The sequence below is a fragment of the Manacus candei genome, unplaced genomic scaffold (assembly GCF_025592945.1).
Source record: "Manacus candei isolate 608988 ecotype Guabito, Panama unplaced genomic scaffold, ASM2559294v1 h1tg000262l, whole genome shotgun sequence".
In the NCBI taxonomy this organism is placed as follows: Eukaryota; Metazoa; Chordata; class Aves; order Passeriformes; family Pipridae; genus Manacus; species Manacus candei.
Genome location: NW_026138310.1, coordinates 233,682 through 254,207, shown reverse-complemented (window position 1 = coordinate 254,207; position 20,526 = coordinate 233,682). Strand labels below are relative to the sequence as shown.

General features: G+C 55.9%; 1 protein-coding gene across 4 annotated transcripts in view; it reads right to left on the bottom strand.

Annotated features, from left to right (window-relative positions):
* Positions 1–5,255, bottom strand: part of LOC127464713 (uncharacterized) — a 38,423-nt gene extending 33,168 nt beyond the window's left edge. Inside the window, exons 1-4 of one of the 4 annotated variants that reach the window (XR_007901534.1) lie at positions 3,986–5,145; positions 3,777–3,901; positions 1,908–1,998; positions 1,291–1,486 (exon numbers count right to left, since the gene is read on the bottom strand). The gene's annotated coding sequence lies outside the window, so the exon portion shown is untranslated. Of the gene's footprint in view, positions 1–1,290; positions 1,487–1,907; positions 1,999–3,776; positions 3,902–3,985 lie in introns of all 4 variants that reach the window. The other 3 variants (XR_007901533.1, XR_007901535.1, XM_051775182.1) reach the window with 3 other exon arrangements.
* Positions 5,256–20,526: the final 15,271 nt, after the last annotated feature.

The window sequence follows — 20,526 nt, the reverse complement described above, 5'->3', positions numbered from 1 at the left end:
AATAACCATGGACTGATATAAAACATGTTTAGTTAACTTAAACCACTTCTTCCCATTATTCTCCATCAGAAATTACCCTTATTTAAGTTCTCCTTTTAACACTTCATTAAAACTGACTTATTAGGAAATGGTTTGAACCAAGAGAATTAAAATCAGGACAAGAGCCTTCAAAATATTAAAATCAGGACAAGAGCCTTAAAAAAATTAAATTTAGGAGAAGAGCCTTAAAAATATTAAAATCAGGACAAGAGCCTTAAAAAAATTAAAATGAGGACAAGAGCCCAAGAGAATTAAAATCAGGAGAAATTCACGTTATTCCCCCCCCGCAAACCCCGGGACAGACGGGAGGCCGCGAGTCCCGCCCTGCCGCCGGAACCGGCCCTTAACTCGAGCAGGGCGCGCTGCACCGGCACGAGAGCCACTGCGCATGCGTCGCCGGTCCCTCTCCTGCCTGCCCTTACTTACCACGTGATCGCCGGCGTCTTGCCAACGACTGCGCATGCGCCCCCCCCCCCACCCCGCCGCCCGACCGCCCGGCTTCGCTTTCTTACTGCGGCTCCCCCTCCACTTTTCCGGCTCCCTGGGGTTCCCTCACCCACATTTCGGGGTCCCCTTCTCACATTTTAGGGGTGATGACCCCGCAATTTACGGTTCGGGGGGGGGGGAGGAGAGGAAACGGGGTGCCCAAGAAGGGGTTTCTTTTTTTTTTTTCTCTCTTTTATTTCATTTTCATTTTATTTCCTTTTTAGTTTTTTTGCCTTTTTTTTAAATTTTCTTTTTTATATTTCCTTCTTTACTTCGTTTATTTTTTATTCTCTTTATTTTTCATTTTCTCTCCCAGTGCTCCCCAGTAACACCCAGTGCTCCCCAACAACCCTCAGTAACACCCAGTGCTCCCCAGTACACCCCAGTAACACCCAGTGCTCCTCAACAACCCCCAGTAACACCCAGTGCTCCCCAAAAATTGACCCAAAACCGACCCAAATCACCCCAAAAGCTGACCCAAAACTGACCCCAAAACCTGACCCCAATCATCCCAAAAGCTGACCCAAAACTGACCCCAATCATCCCAAAAGCTGACCCAAATCACCCCAAACAATGACCCCAAACTGACCCCAAAAACTGACCCAAATCATCCCAAAAACTGACCCAAAACTCTGCATTTCTTTGGCATCATTTCCTCTCAAAAACAACATCTGCGATTTAGTTGATTGCTAAAGCCATCATTTTAAAATCATCTCAGGAATCCAAAGGGACTGGAAAACACACAGAAATCATTCCTGCACCCACCAAAGCATTAGGAATTGGAACCCGATTCCCTCATCTCTCTCCTTGTTCTTCTTGGCTGGAAAACCTGATGATCCCCACTGGCTGTTTTTAGGCTGCTTTTCTTCCACAGCTCCTTTCCTCCCGGCTGAAACCTCCTGGCATCTTCAGGCCTTATCTGGAGGGAAGCCCCTCTGAAGTATTTCCTCTCGTGGCAATTCTGTGGGATGAAGAAGTAAAAAAAGCACATCAAGAGCTCCTTCTACCCCCTTCCCTCGCAAACACCCTCCCAGCTTGTCCTTGGCAGCTCCATCCCCCCGGCAGCCGCACCCGACGCTTCGGCTCCGCTGGGAAAGGGACAGCAAGTGCAGAAGCAAGTTCAGGTCTGGGCAGGGGCTCCCTGGGGAACGGCACTTCAGTGCTTTAGTCCGTGGCCTTTCCTGCTGCCCTCCCTCCTGGAGGCAGAGGATGACCCGTCCCTTGTTTCTCCCACGCTGGCAGACCCAGGTCCTGCTCCTTTGGCCCCACTTTTCTTGGCAGACCCGGCATCATTTCCCAGGGTCCCCAGGAAACTTCTGCACTTGACCCACTGCTAAGTGCAGAGCACAGGGCGAGGGAAGGACAAATTTCTCGGCACCCACCCCCTGGAATTTCCCTCCTCCGCAGCACGCTCCCGTTCCCGCTGTCTCTGGAGGTGCCCGCACGAGTCCTCCTTCTCCCAGCCCTGCCAAACTGACACACACGCAGGAGAAATAACAAGTCTTGCTTGCACAATTCCCCACCCTAACCCTTGCCTGTCCTGCCCAGAGCTGAGGGAAATCTGACGGAATATTAATAAACCACCTTTGTTAAGAGCAGTCATCAGCCCGGTCCTTCAGGCTTTGCAGGAGTTTGTAGGGAACAGCCCCAAATTCCAGTCCTACCTCTAAATTTGTAACAGCTTTCCTCGGAGAGATTCTGGACAGTAACACGTACAACGGAAAGAAAAGACTGCACAAGGAGTAACAGAAGGTTTGCCATGAAGAACAGAGGTTCCTGTTCTCCCTCATCAGGCTGGGACTGGAGGACCCAGTCTTTGCCATCAAGAGACCAGAGCGTTGTCATTAAGACTTAAACCTCTCCCCCACGGGTGTTTCTCAGAGAACTGGGCCAGCACTGAGCTACTCCCATGTGCCTGCAGTGCTTTGGGGAGGGACAAGACAACCTTCCACTTGTGCTTGGAAGAGAATGAAAAGTCATTCCCCTTCTCTCTCTCTGACCCAGCACCAAAGCAGTCCTGTAGGACAACACTGGACTAGGCCTGATTCAACTGGGAAAGAAAAAAATCCTAAACAAACAAACAAAACCACCCTGAATTTCAGGTAAAAATACGCTGCTTCCTGAACAGGAGCACACAAAATGCATTGAAGCCAAAGAGAAAATGACAAACCAGAAGAAAAAAAGAGCCAAAAGAAATGCTCTGCCTGCCTTGATACGCTCTCTGTTTGACCATTCCAAAGGGAATTCTCCACAGATCAGAAGCAATTACCAATCATTTTTCCTCTGTAACAAATGAACAACTTGGGTTTCTGCTGAGGGGCTGGACATGTCCAGTGAGGGTTCGGGGTCTGGGGGGTTGTTTATGGCAGATCCTGACCGGCCCAGGCCAAACCCAACCACCCCCATTGCTGCTCCATCCCACATGGAGAATATTGATACTGTATGGAAATACTCCCCTTCTCTGCTACTCCATCCTTCCTTACACATGCGTGGAGCAGGTTTTCTCCACCCTTTGTTCCCAGCAACAGCTCTCCAGCCCGAATCCCAGCTCCCACAGACACAAACTAAACACACCTAAGGTGATGGTTCCATCAGCACCTGGAATTCCAAGCTCCCTGTTCGCTGGAATGCTCATCCCAACACTCACAGCAATCTCACCTCAGCCCACAGGCTCTCTGTCCTCAGAGGCAAGCACAGCCTGCTCTGGCACCATGTTTCCTCTCATTCCTGATCTCCTGCAAACCCCCAGGGAAATCCAATCCCTCAGACCCTGCATCCCTGGACACGAGGGGAACTGGAGTTTGACCCGGATCCCAGCACCCTGGATAAGTGTGTTCCCACGAGCACGTGCCTGTGGCTCCATCCAGCCCATCCATCCCTCCTTTTCCCCCAGGGAGTCCCAAACCCTCCCCCAGCTCCCCTGCGTCTGTCCCCCGGCCCAGCCCAGCTCCAGGCTCTCCCCCAGCACTGTGTCAGCCCCAGCCCTGGCAGAGCTGCAAACAGCCCCCAGCTCGGCTCCCCGGGCTCCTGAACCCCCAAGCCAAGGCTCGGGCTCACCAGCGGGGACCCACCTGCCCCTCTCAACACAGCCCAACCCCACAGCTCGGGGACCCCACGCTCACCCAGCCCTTCACCCCTTCCTCTCCACCCTTCCCAGCACGGCAAGGACCAACCTGCAGTGGAAACAGAGCCAGTGCCCAGGGAGCAAATGCCAACAGGCAGGAGGAGAGAAACGTGTCCCTCTGACTTACCTCACCCCACGGGCTGCACCAGGTGCCCCCAGCGCCGGTCGGTGGGGCTGGAGCCTGTTGCCTTTGGCTGCTCACACCCCAACACATTCGGCATTGCTGGACCCAAGTCAACGATTTTCCCTGTCCTGAAAGAGAGGAGAACAAGAAAATTAAGTGCACCGGGGAAGTCAAAGGCCCTTGGCTTTCACCCTTCTCTTCTGATTACTCACCACAGGCGTTTCTTCCCTAAAACCTGCTCTTACCCCGCACCCCCCGCCCCGGCCGGTCGCCGCCACTGCCCTGCCCGGCGGCCCCGAGCGCTTCAGGCCCGGCCCGGCCAACGCCTCGCTCTGCGCAGGCGCCGCTTCCCGGCCCACGCCTCGCTCTGCGCAGGCGCCGCTTCCCGGCCCGCCCCGACCGCCGGGCGCTGCCTCGCGGTCGCCGCCTGGCGGACACGGCCGGGAACGGCACTGCAGCCGCGCCCCCCCCTTGCGAGACCCGCGGCGCCTTTCGCGAGGACGGGCCTTTCTTCCCTAAAACCTGCCCTTCCCTAGGAAAAGCTGAGCAATTCACAGAGTTGCTGTTTTTATCCCGGCTTCCCAAAGGACTTCTCTCTCCCGGCGGCGGCGGCGGCAGCAACGCTCCCTGGGAAGCCCTGACCGAGGCTGGGAACTGACACACAACAAGCCAAGAGCATTAACTCGGCCCCAAAACACTCCACAACAGACCAATTTACAGTCACCTTTGCCTCCTCTCCCCCGTGCAGGCCCAGGCTTTGGGATTCCAAGGCAAACCCCGAGAGGCCCAGAGAGCAGCAGCCCCTCAGCCCCAGCATGGCCTCCCCCGGGCTCCCCCGGCCGGGAACCGGCCCAGCCAGCCCCTGCTGTGCAGCACAGCAGGCGGGGGGATGACTTTTGGGACCCCTCCCTGGCCGCTGCAGAGCAATGCAGGCATCGGGGCCAAGTCCTGCCCGGACCCCGGGCACCGCAGACAGTTCAGCCCCAGCAGCAGCAGCAGCAGCAGCAGCAGCTGTTCTGCCTCTTGCTCCCCTCTCATTTGGAACCGAACGGTGAGGAACAAGCCCCGGGCACAATCGGCACCGAGCAGCAAGGCCTGGGCTCGCCAGAGGCCCGGGCCTGCCTACTCCAGGCTCTGGGCTTCCTTTGCTTTCTTGCGCCGCAATTCTCCTGCCCCCGCAAGCGTTAAAAGACAGACTGCCCGGTGAGACGTGCCCCGAAACAGCCATCAGTTCCAAGGCCAGAAAATCTCAGGGCCACACTTCGAAACCCTGCCGCGAGGCCCCCGGAGAAGCCAAGGGGAGCTGGGATTCCCTGGAGTCCCAGGGAACCGAGGGGAAGGTGGTGAACGAGCAGAGAGCAAACGCCTCCAGCTGCTTCTCCCTGCAGCCCCCACGGCAGGTGCAGCGAACGCACACCGGTGTGGAGTTTTTAAGAGAGCTTTAAAATAAACTAAAAAACAATCAGTTTACCGAAAAATCCTTCTGCAGTCCGCGCTGTCAAACAACTCAAATTGCTCACTAAGAAAATGACCTAATTTAGAACAACTGAATTGTAGAACCTCAGTGCAGCTGCCCTGGGATTTCATGCCCCCAGTGTATCTTGCATCGGGGAAAAGGACTGGGATGCACTGGGAGGGACTGGGGGCAGTGCGGAGGGATGGGGATGGGACTGAGGGCAATGGAGAGGGGCTTGGGGGACTGGACTGGGAGTGGGGGCACTGCACTGCCATCCACTGGTATGGGATTCTCAGGGGAGGGACTGGGGGAACTGGGATGGGACAGGGGCCATAGGGGAGGGATTGGGGACAGTGGGACTACAGGCACAGGGATGGGCTGAGATGCACTGGGGAGGGACTGGGATGGGACTGAGATGTTCTGGGGAGGGAGTGGGATGCACTGGGAGGGACTGGGGGCAGTGGGGAGGGATGGGGATGGGATTGGTGGCACTTGGAATGGCACTAGGGTAGACTGGGATTGGACTGGGGGCACTGGGGAGGGACTGCAATGGGTTTGAGGCAAATTTGGAAGGACTGGGAGCACTGGGGAGGTTCTGGAAGGAACTGTGCAGGGAGCTGGGTTGGGACTGAGGGTACTAGGGATGGATTGAAATGGGACTGAGGGTACTGGAGACGGAGTGGGATGGGACTGGGGTGCACTGGGGGCAACTGGGAAGGAGTGGAGGCACTGGGGAAGGAACGGGGATGGCACTCGCTGAACTGGGCTGGGGTTTGGGACACTTAGGAGAAACTGGGATGGACTGAGGAGAGACTGGGGACAGTGGGAGGGGACTGGAAAGCTGAAATTGAAACAGACTCACCTGAGTCGCCATCTAAGAAGTCCAGCTCCAGCTCCTGAGCCTGAACAACAGCCAAGGGGACTCAGCCCCAGCCCTGGTCCCTCCTCCCCCTCATTGTTAACACCTGGGCCTTCTCATTGTTAACACCTGGGCCTTCTCCATAGAACAGCTGACTCTACCCAGTACTCCCAGTTCTCTACAGTGGCTTGCAACAGAAATAAGAGACTCCCTAGAGTGCTCCAAAAATACAATCCTAAACCCACAGTAATTTCTACTAAAAAAAAACAGTCCCTGACCAAAGCATCCAGTTCATATTCTAGCCTCAATATCTACCCCAGCCCCCCGTGATTTCAGCTCAAGACCCACAAGCTTTATTGCACTGCCAGCTCTGCTCTCTCAGCAGTAGCTCTGCATCTTGCCAGCGCCGCCACGGGAAGCTGCTCCAGGTTCTCACTGCAGGATTTTCAGCTTGGCTCCAGCTCTGCCACTTTCCAGCTCCACCCTCACACGCCCAATCCCACTCCCCAGCTACTCCTCCTGCCCCATAACTCCTAGCGCAACTCCAAACTCTCAGTCCCAGCCCTACACTGATTTCAGCCCCAGACTCTCACTCCACATTCCCAATTAGAATCCCAATTCCAAACACACAGAGATTTCAGCGACAGTGCCACAGGCCCTATCTCACACTACTTGATATAATTACTGCCCCAAGTGTTACAGTCCCAAGCCCAGAACCCAGCCCTATCCCAGCCCCTCAGTGATTTCAGCTCGAGACCCACAAGCTTTATTGCACTGCCAGCTCTGCTCTCTCAGCAGTAGCTCTGCATCTTGCCAGCGCCGCCACGGGAAGCTGCTCCAGGTTCTCGCTGCAGGATCTTCAGCTTGGCTCCAGCTCTGCCACTTTCCAGCTCCACCCTCACATTCCAATCCCAGTCTCCCACTTCCCAATTCCTCACCCTCCCAATTCCCGTCCACCAGGTACTCCTCCTACCCCAGAACTCCTAGCCCAACTCCAAAGTCAAAACCCCAGCTCTAGACTCATTTCAGCCCTACCCACCCAGCCCACGTTCCTGCTCATCAATCCTTATTCCACAGACACACAGGGATTTCAGTGACGCTGCCACAGTCCTCATCTGAGCTCCAGACACCCTCCCAGCTCCAGAGACGCAATCCCAGCCCTATATGTATTTCAGCCCCAGCCTCTCACTCCACATTCCCAATTATAATCCCAATTCCACAGACACACAGATTTCAGCGACAGTGCCACAGGCCCTATCTCACAGGGATTGCTGTCATTCCTGCCCCAAGTGTTACAGTCCCAAGCCCAGAACCCATCCCTATCCCAGCCCCTCAGTGATTTCAGCTCGAGACCCACAAGCTTTATTGCACTGCCAGCTCTGCTCTCTCAGCAGTAGCTCTGCATCTTGCCAGCGCCGCCACGGGAAGCTGCTCCAGGTTCTCACTGCAGGATCTTCAGCTTGGCTCCAGCTCTGGGATTTTCCAGCTCCACCCTCACACTCCCAATCCCACTCCCCCAGCTACTCCTCTTACCCCATTACTCCTAGCCCAACTGCAAACTCTCAATCCCAGCCCTATACTGATTTCAGCCCCAGCCTCTCACTCCACATTCCCAATTAGAATCCCAATTCCACAGACACACAGGGATTTCAGCGACGGTGCCACAGGCCCTATCTCCGCCCCACACTGATTCCTGCCCAGGTGTTACAGTCCCGAGCCCAGAACCCAGCCCTACCCCAGCCCCTCAGTGATTTCAGCTCGAGACCCACAAGCTTTATTGCACTGCCAGCTCTGCTCTCTCAGCAGTAGCTCTGCATCTTGCCAGCACCGCCACGGGAAGCTGCTCCAGGTTCTCGCTGCAGGATCTTCAGCTTGGCTCCAGCTCTGCCACTTTCCAGCTCCCACCTCACATTCCAATCCCAGTCTCCCACTTCCCAATTCCTCACCCTCCCAATTCCCGTCCACCAGGTACTCCTCCTACCCCAGAACTCCTAGCCCAACTCCAAAGTCAAAACCCCAGCTCTAGACTCATTTCAGCCCTACCCACCCAGCCCACGTTCCTGCCCATCAATCCTTATTCCACAGACACACAGGGATTTCAGTGACGCTGCCACAGTCCTCATCTGAGCTCCAGACACCCTCCCAGCTCCAGAGACGCAATCCCAGCCCTATATGGATTTCAGCCCCAGCCTCTCACTCCACATTCCCAATTAGAATCCCGAGTCCAAACACACACAGATTTCAGCGACAGTGCCACAGGCCCTATCTCACAGGGATTGCTGTCATTCCTGCCCCAAGTGTTACAGTCCCAAGCCCAAACCCTGTCCCTATCCCAGCCCCTCAGTGATTTCAGCTCGAGACCCACAAGCTTTATTGCACTGCCAGCTCTGCTCTCTCAGCAGTAGCTCTGCATCTTGCCAGCGCCGCCACGGGAAGCTGCTCCAGGTTCTCGCTGCAGGATCTTCAGCTTGGCTCCAGCTCTGGGATTTTCCAGCTCCACCCTCACACTCCCAATCCCACTCCCCCAGCTACTCCTCTTACCCCATTACTCCTAGCCCAACTGCAAACTCTCAATCCCAGCCCTATACTGATTTCAGCCCCAGCCTCTCACTCCACATTCCCAATTATAATCCCAATTCCACAGACACACAGGGATTTCAGCGACGGTGCCACAGGCCCTATCTCTGCCCCACACTGATTCCTGCCCAGGTGTTACAGTCCCGAGCCCAGAACCCAGCCCTACCCCAGCCCCTCAGTGATTTCAGCTCGAGACCCACAAGCTTTATTGCACTGCCAGCTCTGCTCTCTCAGCAGTAGCTCTGCATCTTGCCAGCGCCGCCACGGGAAGCTGCTCCAGGTTCTCGCTGCAGGATCTTCAGCTTGGCTCCAGCTCTGCCACTTTCCAGCTCCCACCTCACATTCCAATCCCAGTCTCCCACTTCCCAATTCCTCACCCTCCCAATTCCCGTCCACCAGGTACTCCTCCTACCCCAGAACTCCTAGCCCAACTCCAAAGTCAAAACCCCAGCTCTAGACTCATTTCAGCCCTACCCACCCAGCCCACGTTCCTGCTCATCAATCCTTATTCCACAGACACACAGGGATTTCAGTGACACTGCCACAGTCCTCATCTGAGCTCCAGACACCCTCCCAGCTCCAGAGACGCAATCCCAGCCCTATATGGATTTCAGCCCCAGCCTCTCACTCCACATTCCCAATTAGAATCCCGAGTCCAAACACACACAGATTTCAGCGACAGTGCCACAGGCCCTATCTCACAGGGATTGCTGTCATTCCTGCCCCAAGTGTTACAGTCCCGAGCCCAGAACCCAGCCCTACCCCAGCCCCTCAGTGATTTCAGCTCGAGACCCACAAGCTTTATTGCACTGCCAGCTCTGCTCTCTCAGCAGTAGCTCTGCATCTTGCCAGCGCCGCCACGGGAAGCTGCTCCAGGTTCTCGCTGCAGGATCTTCAGCTTGGCTCCAGCTCTGGGATTTTCCAGCTCCACCCTCACACTCCCAATCCCACTCCCCCAGCTACTCCTCTTACCCCAGAACTCCTAGCCCAACTGCAAACTCTCAATCCCAGCCCTATACTGATTTCAGCCCCAGCCTCTCACTCCACATTCCCAATTATAATCCCAATTCCACAGACACACAGGGATTTCAGCGACGGTGCCACAGGCCCTATCTCCGCCCCACACTGATTCCTGCCCAGATGTTACAGTCCCGAGCCCAGAACCCAGCCCTACCCCAGCCCCTCAGTGATTTCAGCTCGAGACCCACAAGCTTTATTGCACTGCCAGCTCTGCTCTCTCAGCAGTAGCTCTGCATCTTGCCAGCGCCGCCACGGGAAGCTGCTCCAGGTTCTCGCTGCAGGATCTTCAGCTTGGCTCCAGCTCTGGGATTTTCCAGCTCCACCCTCACACTCCCAATCCCACTCCCCCAGCTACTCCTCTTACCCCAGAACTCCTAGCCCAACTGCAAACTCTCAATCCCAGCCCTATACTGATTTCAGCCCCAGCCTCTCACTCCACATTCCCAATTAGAATCCCAATTCCACAGACACACAGGGATTTCAGCGACGGTGCCACAGGCCCTATCTCCGCCCCACACTGATTCCTGCCCAGGTGTTACAGTCCCGAGCCCAGAACCCAGCCCTACCCCAGCCCCTCAGTGATTTCAGCTCGAGACCCACAAGCTTTATTGCACTGCCAGCTCTGCTCTCTCAGCAGTAGCTCTGCATCTTGCCAGCGCCGCCACGGGAAGCTGCTCCAGGTTCTCGCTGCAGGATCTTCAGCTTGGCTCCAGCTCTGCCACTTTCCAGCTCCACCCTCACATTCCAATCCCAGTCTCCCACTTCCCAATTCCTCACCCTCCCAATTCCCGTCCACCAGGTACTCCTCCTACCCCAGAACTCCTAGCCCAACTCCAAAGTCAAAACCCCAGCTCTAGACTCATTTCAGCCCTACCCACCCAGCCCACGTTCCTGCTCATCAATCCTTATTCCACAGACACACAGGGATTTCAGTGACGCTGCCACAGTCCTCATCTGAGCTCCAGACACCCTCCCAGCTCCAGAGACGCAATCCCAGCCCTATATGGATTTCAGCCCCAGCCTCTCACTCCACATTCCCAATTATAATCCCAATTCCACAGACACACAGATTTCAGCGACAGTGCCACAGGCCCTATCTCACAGGGATTGCTGTCATTCCTGCCCCAAGTGTTACAGTCCCAAGCCCAGAACCCATCCCTATCCCAGCCCCTCAGTGATTTCAGCTCGAGACCCACAAGCTTTATTGCACTGCCAGCTCTGCTCTCTCAGCAGTAGCTCTGCATCTTGCCAGCGCCGCCACGGGAAGCTGCTCCAGGTTCTCGCTGCAGGATCTTCAGCTTGGCTCCAGCTCTGCCACTTTCCAGCTCCCACCTCACATTCCAATCCCAGTCTCCCACTTCCCAATTCCTCACCCTCCCAATTCCCGTCCACCAGGTACTCCTCCTACCCCAGAACTCCTAGCCCAACTCCAAAGTCAAAACCCCAGCTCTAGACTCATTTCAGCCCTACCCACCCAGCCCACGTTCCTGCCCATCAATCCTTATTCCACAGACACACAGGGATTTCAGTGACGCTGCCACAGTCCTCATCTGAGCTCCAGACACCCTCCCAGCTCCAGAGACGCAATCCCAGCCCTATATGGATTTCAGCCCCAGCCTCTCACTCCACATTCCCAATTAGAATCCCGAGTCCAAACACACACAGATTTCAGCGACAGTGCCACAGGCCCTATCTCACAGGGATTGCTGTCATTCCTGCCCCAAGTGTTACAGTCCCAAGCCCAAACCCTGTCCCTACCCCAGCCCCTCAGTGATTTCAGCTCGAGACCCACAAGCTTTATTGCACTGCCAGCTCTGCTCTCTCAGCAGTAGCTCTGCATCTTGCCAGCGCCGCCACGGGAAGCTGCTCCAGGTTCTCGCTGCAGGATCTTCAGCTTGGCTCCAGCTCTGGGATTTTCCAGCTCCACCCTCACACTCCCAATCCCACTCCCCCAGCTACTCCTCTTACCCCATTACTCCTAGCCCAACTGCAAACTCTCAATCCCAGCCCTATACTGATTTCAGCCCCAGCCTCTCACTCCACATTCCCAATTATAATCCCAATTCCACAGACACACAGGGATTTCAGCGACGGTGCCACAGGCCCTATCTCTGCCCCACACTGATTCCTGCCCAGGTGTTACAGTCCCGAGCCCAGAACCCAGCCCTACCCCAGCCCCTCAGTGATTTCAGCTCGAGACCCACAAGCTTTATTGCACTGCCAGCTCTGCTCTCTCAGCAGTAGCTCTGCATCTTGCCAGCGCCGCCACGGGAAGCTGCTCCAGGTTCTCGCTGCAGGATCTTCAGCTTGGCTCCAGCTCTGGGATTTTCCAGCTCCACCCTCACACTCCCAATCCCACTCCCCCAGCTACTCCTCTTACCCCATAACTCCTAGCCCAACTGCAAACTCTCAATCCCAGCCCTATACTGATTTCAGCCCCAGCCTCTCACTCCACATTCCCAATTAGAATCCCAATTCCACAGACACACAGGGATTTCAGCGACGGTGCCACAGGCCCTATCTCTGCCCCACACTGATTCCTGCCCAGGTGTTACAGTCCCGAGCCCAGAACCCAGCCCTACCCCAGCCCCTCAGTGATTTCAGCTCGAGACCCACAAGCTTTATTGCACTGCCAGCTCTGCTCTCTCAGCAGTAGCTCTGCATCTTGCCAGCGCCGCCACGGGAAGCTGCTCCAGGTTCTCGCTGCAGGATCTTCAGCTTGGCTCCAGCTCTGCCACTTTCCAGCTCCCACCTCACATTCCAATCCCAGTCTCCCACTTCCCAATTCCTCACCCTCCCAATTCCCGTCCACCAGGTACTCCTCCTACCCCAGAACTCCTAGCCCAACTCCAAAGTCAAAACCCCAGCTCTAGACTCATTTCAGCCCTACCCACCCAGCCCACGTTCCTGCTCATCAATCCTTATTCCACAGACACACAGGGATTTCAGTGACGCTGCCACAGTCCTCATCTGAGCTCCAGACACCCTCCCAGCTCCAGAGACGCAATCCCAGCCCTATATGGATTTCAGCCCCAGCCTCTCACTCCACATTCCCAATTAGAATCCCGAGTCCAAACACACACAGATTTCAGCGACAGTGCCACAGGCCCTATCTCACAGGGATTGCTGTCATTCCTGCCCCAAGTGTTACAGTCCCGAGCCCAGAACCCAGCCCTACCCCAGCCCCTCAGTGATTTCAGCTCGAGACCCACAAGCTTTATTGCACTGCCAGCTCTGCTCTCTCAGCAGTAGCTCTGCATCTTGCCAGCGCCGCCACGGGAAGCTGCTCCAGGTTCTCGCTGCAGGATCTTCAGCTTGGCTCCAGCTCTGGGATTTTCCAGCTCCACCCTCACACTCCCAATCCCACTCCCCCAGCTACTCCTCTTACCCCAGAACTCCTAGCCCAACTGCAAACTCTCAATCCCAGCCCTATACTGATTTCAGCCCCAGCCTCTCACTCCACATTCCCAATTAGAATCCCAATTCCACAGACACACAGGGATTTCAGCGATGGTGCCACAGCCCCTATCTCTGCCCCACACTGATTCCTGCCCAGGTGTTACAGTCCCGAGCCCAGAACCCAGCCCTACCCCAGCCCCTCAGTGATTTCAGCTCGAGACCCACAAGCTTTATTGCACTGCCAGCTCTGCTCTCTCAGCAGTAGCTCTGCATCTTGCCAGCGCCGCCACGGGAAGCTGCTCCAGGTTCTCGCTGCAGGATCTTCAGCTTGGCTCCAGCTCTGCCACTTTCCAGCTCCACCCTCACATTCCAATCCCAGTCTCCCACTTCCCAATTCCTCACCCTCCCAATTCCCGTCCACCAGGTACTCCTCCTACCCCAGAACTCCTAGCCCAACTCCAAAGTCAAAACCCCAGCTCTAGACTCATTTCAGCCCTACCCACCCAGCCCACGTTCCTGCTCATCAATCCTTATTCCACAGACACACAGGGATTTCAGTGACGCTGCCACAGTCCTCATCTGAGCTCCAGACACCCTCCCAGCTCCAGAGACGCAATCCCAGCCCTATATGGATTTCAGCCCCAGCCTCTCACTCCACATTCCCAATTAGAATCCCGAGTCCAAACACACACAGATTTCAGCGACAGTGCCACAGGCCCTATCTCACAGGGATTGCTGTCATTCCTGCCCCAAGTGTTACAGTCCCAAGCCCAAACCCTGTCCCTATCCCAGCCCCTCAGTGATTTCAGCTCGAGACCCACAAGCTTTATTGCACTGCCAGCTCTGCTCTCTCAGCAGTAGCTCTGCATCTTGCCAGCGCCGCCACGGGAAGCTGCTCCAGGTTCTCGCTGCAGGATCTTCAGCTTGGCTCCAGCTCTGGGATTTTCCAGCTCCACCCTCACACTCCCAATCCCACTCCCCCAGCTACTCCTCTTACCCCAGAACTCCTAGCCCAACTGCAAACTCTCAATCCCAGCCCTATACTGATTTCAGCCCCAGCCTCTCACTCCACATTCCCAATTATAATCCCAATTCCACAGACACACAGGGATTTCAGTGACGCTGCCACAGTCCTCATCTGAGCTCCAGACACCCTCCCAGCTCCAGAGACGCAATCCCAGCCCTATATGGATTTCAGCCCCAGCCTCTCACTCCACATTCCCAATTAGAATCCCGAGTCCAAACACACACAGATTTCAGCGACAGTGCCACAGGCCCTATCTCACAGGGATTGCTGTCATTCCTGCCCCAAGTGTTACAGTCCCAAGCCCAAACCCTGTCCCTATCCCAGCCCCTCAGTGATTTCAGCTCGAGACCCACAAGCTTTATTGCACTGCCAGCTCTGCTCTCTCAGCAGTAGCTCTGCATCTTGCCAGCGCCGCCACGGGAAGCTGCTCCAGGTTCTCGCTGCAGGATCTTCAGCTTGGCTCCAGCTCTGGGATTTTCCAGCTCCACCCTCACACTCCCAATCCCACTCCCCCAGCTACTCCTCTTACCCCATTACTCCTAGCCCAACTGCAAACTCTCAATCCCAGCCCTATACTGATTTCAGCCCCAGCCTCTCACTCCACATTCCCAATTAGAATCCCAATTCCACAGACACACAGGGATTTCAGCGACGGTGCCACAGGCCCTATCTCTGCCCCACACTGATTCCTGCCCAGGTGTTACAGTCCCGAGCCCAGAACCCAGCCCTACCCCAGCCCCTCAGTGATTTCAGCTCGAGACCCACAAGCTTTATTGCACTGCCAGCTCTGCTCTCTCAGCAGTAGCTCTGCATCTTGCCAGCGCCGCCACGGGAAGCTGCTCCAGGTTCTCGCTGCAGGATCTTCAGCTTGGCTCCAGCTCTGCCACTTTCCAGCTCCCACCTCACATTCCAATCCCAGTCTCCCACTTCCCAATTCCTCACCCTCCCAATTCCCGTCCACCAGGTACTCCTCCTACCCCAGAACTCCTAGCCCAACTCCAAAGTCAAAACCCCAGCTCTAGACTCATTTCAGCCCTACCCACCCAGCCCACGTTCCTGCTCATCAATCCTTATTCCACAGACACACAGGGATTTCAGTGACACTGCCACAGTCCTCATCTGAGCTCCAGACACCCTCCCAGCTCCAGAGACGCAATCCCAGCCCTATATGGATTTCAGCCCCAGCCTCTCACTCCACATTCCCAATTAGAATCCCGAGTCCAAACACACACAGATTTCAGCGACAGTGCCACAGGCCCTATCTCACAGGGATTGCTGTCATTCCTGCCCCAAGTGTTACAGTCCCGAGCCCAGAACCCAGCCCTACCCCAGCCCCTCAGTGATTTCAGCTCGAGACCCACAAGCTTTATTGCACTGCCAGCTCTGCTCTCTCAGCAGTAGCTCTGCATCTTGCCAGCGCCGCCACGGGAAGCTGCTCCAGGTTCTCGCTGCAGGATCTTCAGCTTGGCTCCAGCTCTGGGATTTTCCAGCTCCACCCTCACACTCCCAATCCCACTCCCCCAGCTACTCCTCTTACCCCAGAACTCCTAGCCCAACTGCAAACTCTCAATCCCAGCCCTATACTGATTTCAGCCCCAGCCTCTCACTCCACATTCCCAATTATAATCCCAATTCCACAGACACACAGGGATTTCAGCGACGGTGCCACAGGCCCTATCTCCGCCCCACACTGATTCCTGCCCAGATGTTACAGTCCCGAGCCCAGAACCCAGCCCTACCCCAGCCCCTCAGTGATTTCAGCTCGAGACCCACAAGCTTTATTGCACTGCCAGCTCTGCTCTCTCAGCAGTAGCTCTGCATCTTGCCAGCGCCGCCACGGGAAGCTGCTCCAGGTTCTCGCTGCAGGATCTTCAGCTTGGCTCCAGCTCTGGGATTTTCCAGCTCCACCCTCACACTCCCAATCCCACTCCCCCAGCTACTCCTCTTACCCCAGAACTCCTAGCCCAACTGCAAACTCTCAATCCCAGCCCTATACTGATTTCAGCCCCAGCCTCTCACTCCACATTCCCAATTAGAATCCCAATTCCACAGACACACAGGGATTTCAGCGACGGTGCCACAGGCCCTATCTCCGCCCCACACTGATTCCTGCCCAGGTGTTACAGTCCCGAGCCCAGAACCCAGCCCTACCCCAGCCCCTCAGTGATTTCAGCTCGAGACCCACAAGCTTTATTGCACTGCCAGCTCTGCTCTCTCAGCAGTAGCTCTGCATCTTGCCAGCGCCGCCACGGGAAGCTGCTCCAGGTTCTCGCTGCAGGATCTTCAGCTTGGCTCCAGCTCTGCCACTTTCCAGCTCCACCCTCACATTCCAATCCCAGTCTCCCACTTCCCAATTCCTCACCCTCCCAATTCCCGTCCACCAGGTACTCCTCCTACCCCAGAACTCCTAGCCCAACTCCAAAGTCAAAACCCCAGCTCTAGACTCATTTCAGCCCTACCCACCCAGCCCACGTTCCTGCTCATCAATCCTTATTCCACAGACACACAGGGATTTCAGTGACGCTGCCACAGTCCTCATCTGAGCTCCAGACACCCTCCCAGCTCCAGAGACGCAATCCCAGCCCTATATGGATTTCAGCCCCAGCCTCTCACTCCACATTCCCAATTATAATCCCAATTCCACAGACACACAGATTTCAGCGACAGTGCCACAGGCCCTATCTCACAGGGATTGCTGTCATTCCTGCCCCAAGTGTTACAGTCCCAAGCCCAGAACCCATCCCTATCCCAGCCCCTCAGTGATTTCAGCTCGAGACCCACAAGCTTTATTGCACTGCCAGCTCTGCTCTCTCAGCAGTAGCTCTGCATCTTGCCAGCGCCGCCACGGGAAGCTGCTCCAGGTTCTCGCTGCAGGATCTTCAGCTTGGCTCCAGCTCTGCCACTTTCCAGCTCCCACCTCACATTCCAATCCCAGTCTCCCACTTCCCAATTCCTCACCCTCCCAATTCCCGTCCACCAGGTACTCCTCCTACCCCAGAACTCCTAGCCCAACTCCAAAGTCAAAACCCCAGCTCTAGACTCATTTCAGCCCTACCCACCCAGCCCACGTTCCTGCCCATCAATCCTTATTCCACAGACACACAGGGATTTCAGTGACGCTGCCACAGTCCTCATCTGAGCTCCAGACACCCTCCCAGCTCCAGAGACGCAATCCCAGCCCTATATGGATTTCAGCCCCAGCCTCTCACTCCACATTCCCAATTAGAATCCCGAGTCCAAACACACACAGATTTCAGCGACAGTGCCACAGGCCCTATCTCACAGGGATTGCTGTCATTCCTGCCCCAAGTGTTACAGTCCCAAGCCCAAACCCTGTCCCTATCCCAGCCCCTCAGTGATTTCAGCTCGAGACCCACAAGCTTTATTGCACTGCCAGCTCTGCTCTCTCAGCAGTAGCTCTGCATCTTGCCAGCGCCGCCACGGGAAGCTGCTCCAGGTTCTCGCTGCAGGATCTTCAGCTTGGCTCCAGCTCTGGGATTTTCCAGCTCCACCCTCACACTCCCAATCCCACTCCCCCAGCTACTCCTCTTACCCCATTACTCCTAGCCCAACTGCAAACTCTCAATCCCAGCCCTATACTGATTTCAGCCCCAGCCTCTCACTCCACATTCCCAATTAGAATCCCAATTCCACAGACACACAGGGATTTCAGCGACGGTGCCACAGGCCCTATCTCTGCCCCACACTGATTCCTGCCCAGGTGTTACAGTCCCGAGCCCAGAACCCAGCCCTACCCCAGCCCCTCAGTGATTTCAGCTCGAGACCCACAAGCTTTATTGCACTGCCAGCTCTGCTCTCTCAGCAGTAGCTCTGCATCTTGCCAGCGCCGCCACGGGAAGCTGCTCCAGGTTCTCGCTGCAGGATCTTCAGCTTGGCTCCAGCTCTGGGATTTTCCAGCTCCACCCTCACACTCCCAATCCCACTCCCCCAGCTACTCCTCTTACCCCATAACTCCTAGCCCAACTGCAAACTCTCAATCCCAGCCCTATACTGATTTCAGCCCCAGCCTCTCACTCCACATTCCCAATTATAATCCCAATTCCACAGACACACAGGGATTTCAGCGACGGTGCCACAGGCCCTATCTCTGCCCCACACTGATTCCTGCCCAGGTGTTACAGTCCCGAGCCCAGAACCCAGCCCTACCCCAGCCCCTCAGTGATTTCAGCTCGAGACCCACAAGCTTTATTGCACTGCCAGCTCTGCTCTCTCAGCAGTAGCTCTGCATCTTGCCAGCGCCGCCACGGGAAGCTGCTCCAGGTTCTCGCTGCAGGATCTTCAGCTTGGCTCCAGCTCTGCCACTTTCCAGCTCCCACCTCACATTCCAATCCCAGTCTCCCACTTCCCAATTCCTCACCCTCCCAATTCCCGTCCACCAGGTACTCCTCCTACCCCAGAACTCCTAGCCCAACTCCAAAGTCAAAACCCCAGCTCTAGACTCATTTCAGCCCTACCCACCCAGCCCACGTTCCTGCTCATCAATCCTTATTCCACAGACACACAGGGATTTCAGTGACGCTGCCACAGTCCTCATCTGAGCTCCAGACACCCTCCCAGCTCCAGAGACGCAATCCCAGCCCTATATGGATTTCAGCCCCAGCCTCTCACTCCACATTCCCAATTAGAATCCCGAGTCCAAACACACACAGATTTCAGCGACAGTGCCACAGGCCCTATCTCACAGGGATTGCTGTCATTCCTGCCCCAAGTGTTACAGTCCCAAGCCCAAACCCTGTCCCTATCCCAGCCCCTCAGTGATTTCAGCTCGAGACCCACAAGCTTTATTGCACTGCCAGCTCTGCTCTCTCAGCAGTAGCTCTGCATCTTGCCAGCGCCGCCACGGGAAGCTGCTCCAGGTTCTCGCTGCAGGATCTTCAGCTTGGCTCCAGCTCTGGGATTTTCCAGCTCCACCCTCACACTCCCAATCCCACTCCCCCAGCTACTCCTCTTACCCCATAACTCCTAGCCCAACTGCAAACTCTCAATCCCAGCCCTATACTGATTTCAGCCCCAGCCTCTCACTCCACATTCCCAATTATAATCCCAATTCCACAGACACACAGGGATTTCAGCGACGGTGCCACAGGCCCTATCTCCGCCCCACACTGATTCCTGCCCAGATGTTACAGTCCCGAGCCCAGAACCCAGCCCTACCCCAGCCCCTCAGTGATTTCAGCTCGAGACCCACAAGCTTTATTGCACTGCCAGCTCTGCTCTCTCAGCAGTAGCTCTGCATCTTGCCAGCGCCGCCACGGGAAGCTGCTCCAGGTTCTCGCTGCAGGATCTTCAGCTTGGCTCCAGCTCTGGGATTTTCCAGCTCCACCCTCACACTCCCAATCCCACTCCCCCAGCTACTCCTCTTACCCCAGAACTCCTAGCCCAACTGCAAACTCTCAATCCCAGCCCTATACTGATTTCAGCCCCAGCCTCTCACTCCACATTCCCAATTAGAATCCCAATTCCACAGACACACAGGGATTTCAGCGACGGTGCCACAGGCCCTATCTCCGCCCCACACTGATTCCTGCCCAGGTGTTACAGTCCCGAGCCCAGAACCCAGCCCTACCCCAGCCCCTCAGTGATTTCAGCTCGAGACCCACAAGCTTTATTGCACTGCCAGCTCTGCTCTCTCAGCAGTAGCTCTGCATCTTGCCAGCGCCGCCACGGGAAGCTGCTCCAGGTTCTCGCTGCAGGATCTTCAGCTTGGCTCCAGCTCTGCCACTTTCCAGCTCCACCCTCACATTCCAATCCCAGTCTCCCACTTCCCAATTCCTCACCCTCCCAATTCCCGTCCACCAGGTACTCCTCCTACCCCAGAACTCCTAGCCCAACTCCAAAGTCAAAACCCCAGCTCTAGACTCATTTCAGCCCTACCCACCCAGCCCACGTTCCTGCTCATCAATCCTTATTCCACAGACACACAGGGATTTCAGGGACGCTGCCACAGTCCTCATCTGAGCTCCAGACACCCTCCCAGCTCCAGAGACGCAATCCCAGCCCTATATGGATTTCAGCCACAGCCTCTCACTCCACATTCCCAATTAGAATCCTGAGTCCAAACACACACAGATTTCAGCGACAGTGCCACAGGCCCTATCTCACAGGGATTGCTGTCATTCCTGCCCCAAGTGTTACAGTCCCAAGCCCAAACCCTGTCCCTATCCCAGCCCCTCAGTGATTTCAGCTCGAGACCCACAAGCTTTATTGCACTGCCAGCTCTGCTCTCTCAGCAGTAGCTCTGCATCTTGCCAGCGCCGCCACGGGAAGCTGCTCCAGGTTCTCGCTGCAGGATCTTCAGCTTGGCTCCAGCTCTGGGATTTTCCAGCTCCACCCTCACACTCCCAATCCCACTCCCCCAGCTACTCCTCTTACCCCATAACTCCTAGCCCAACTG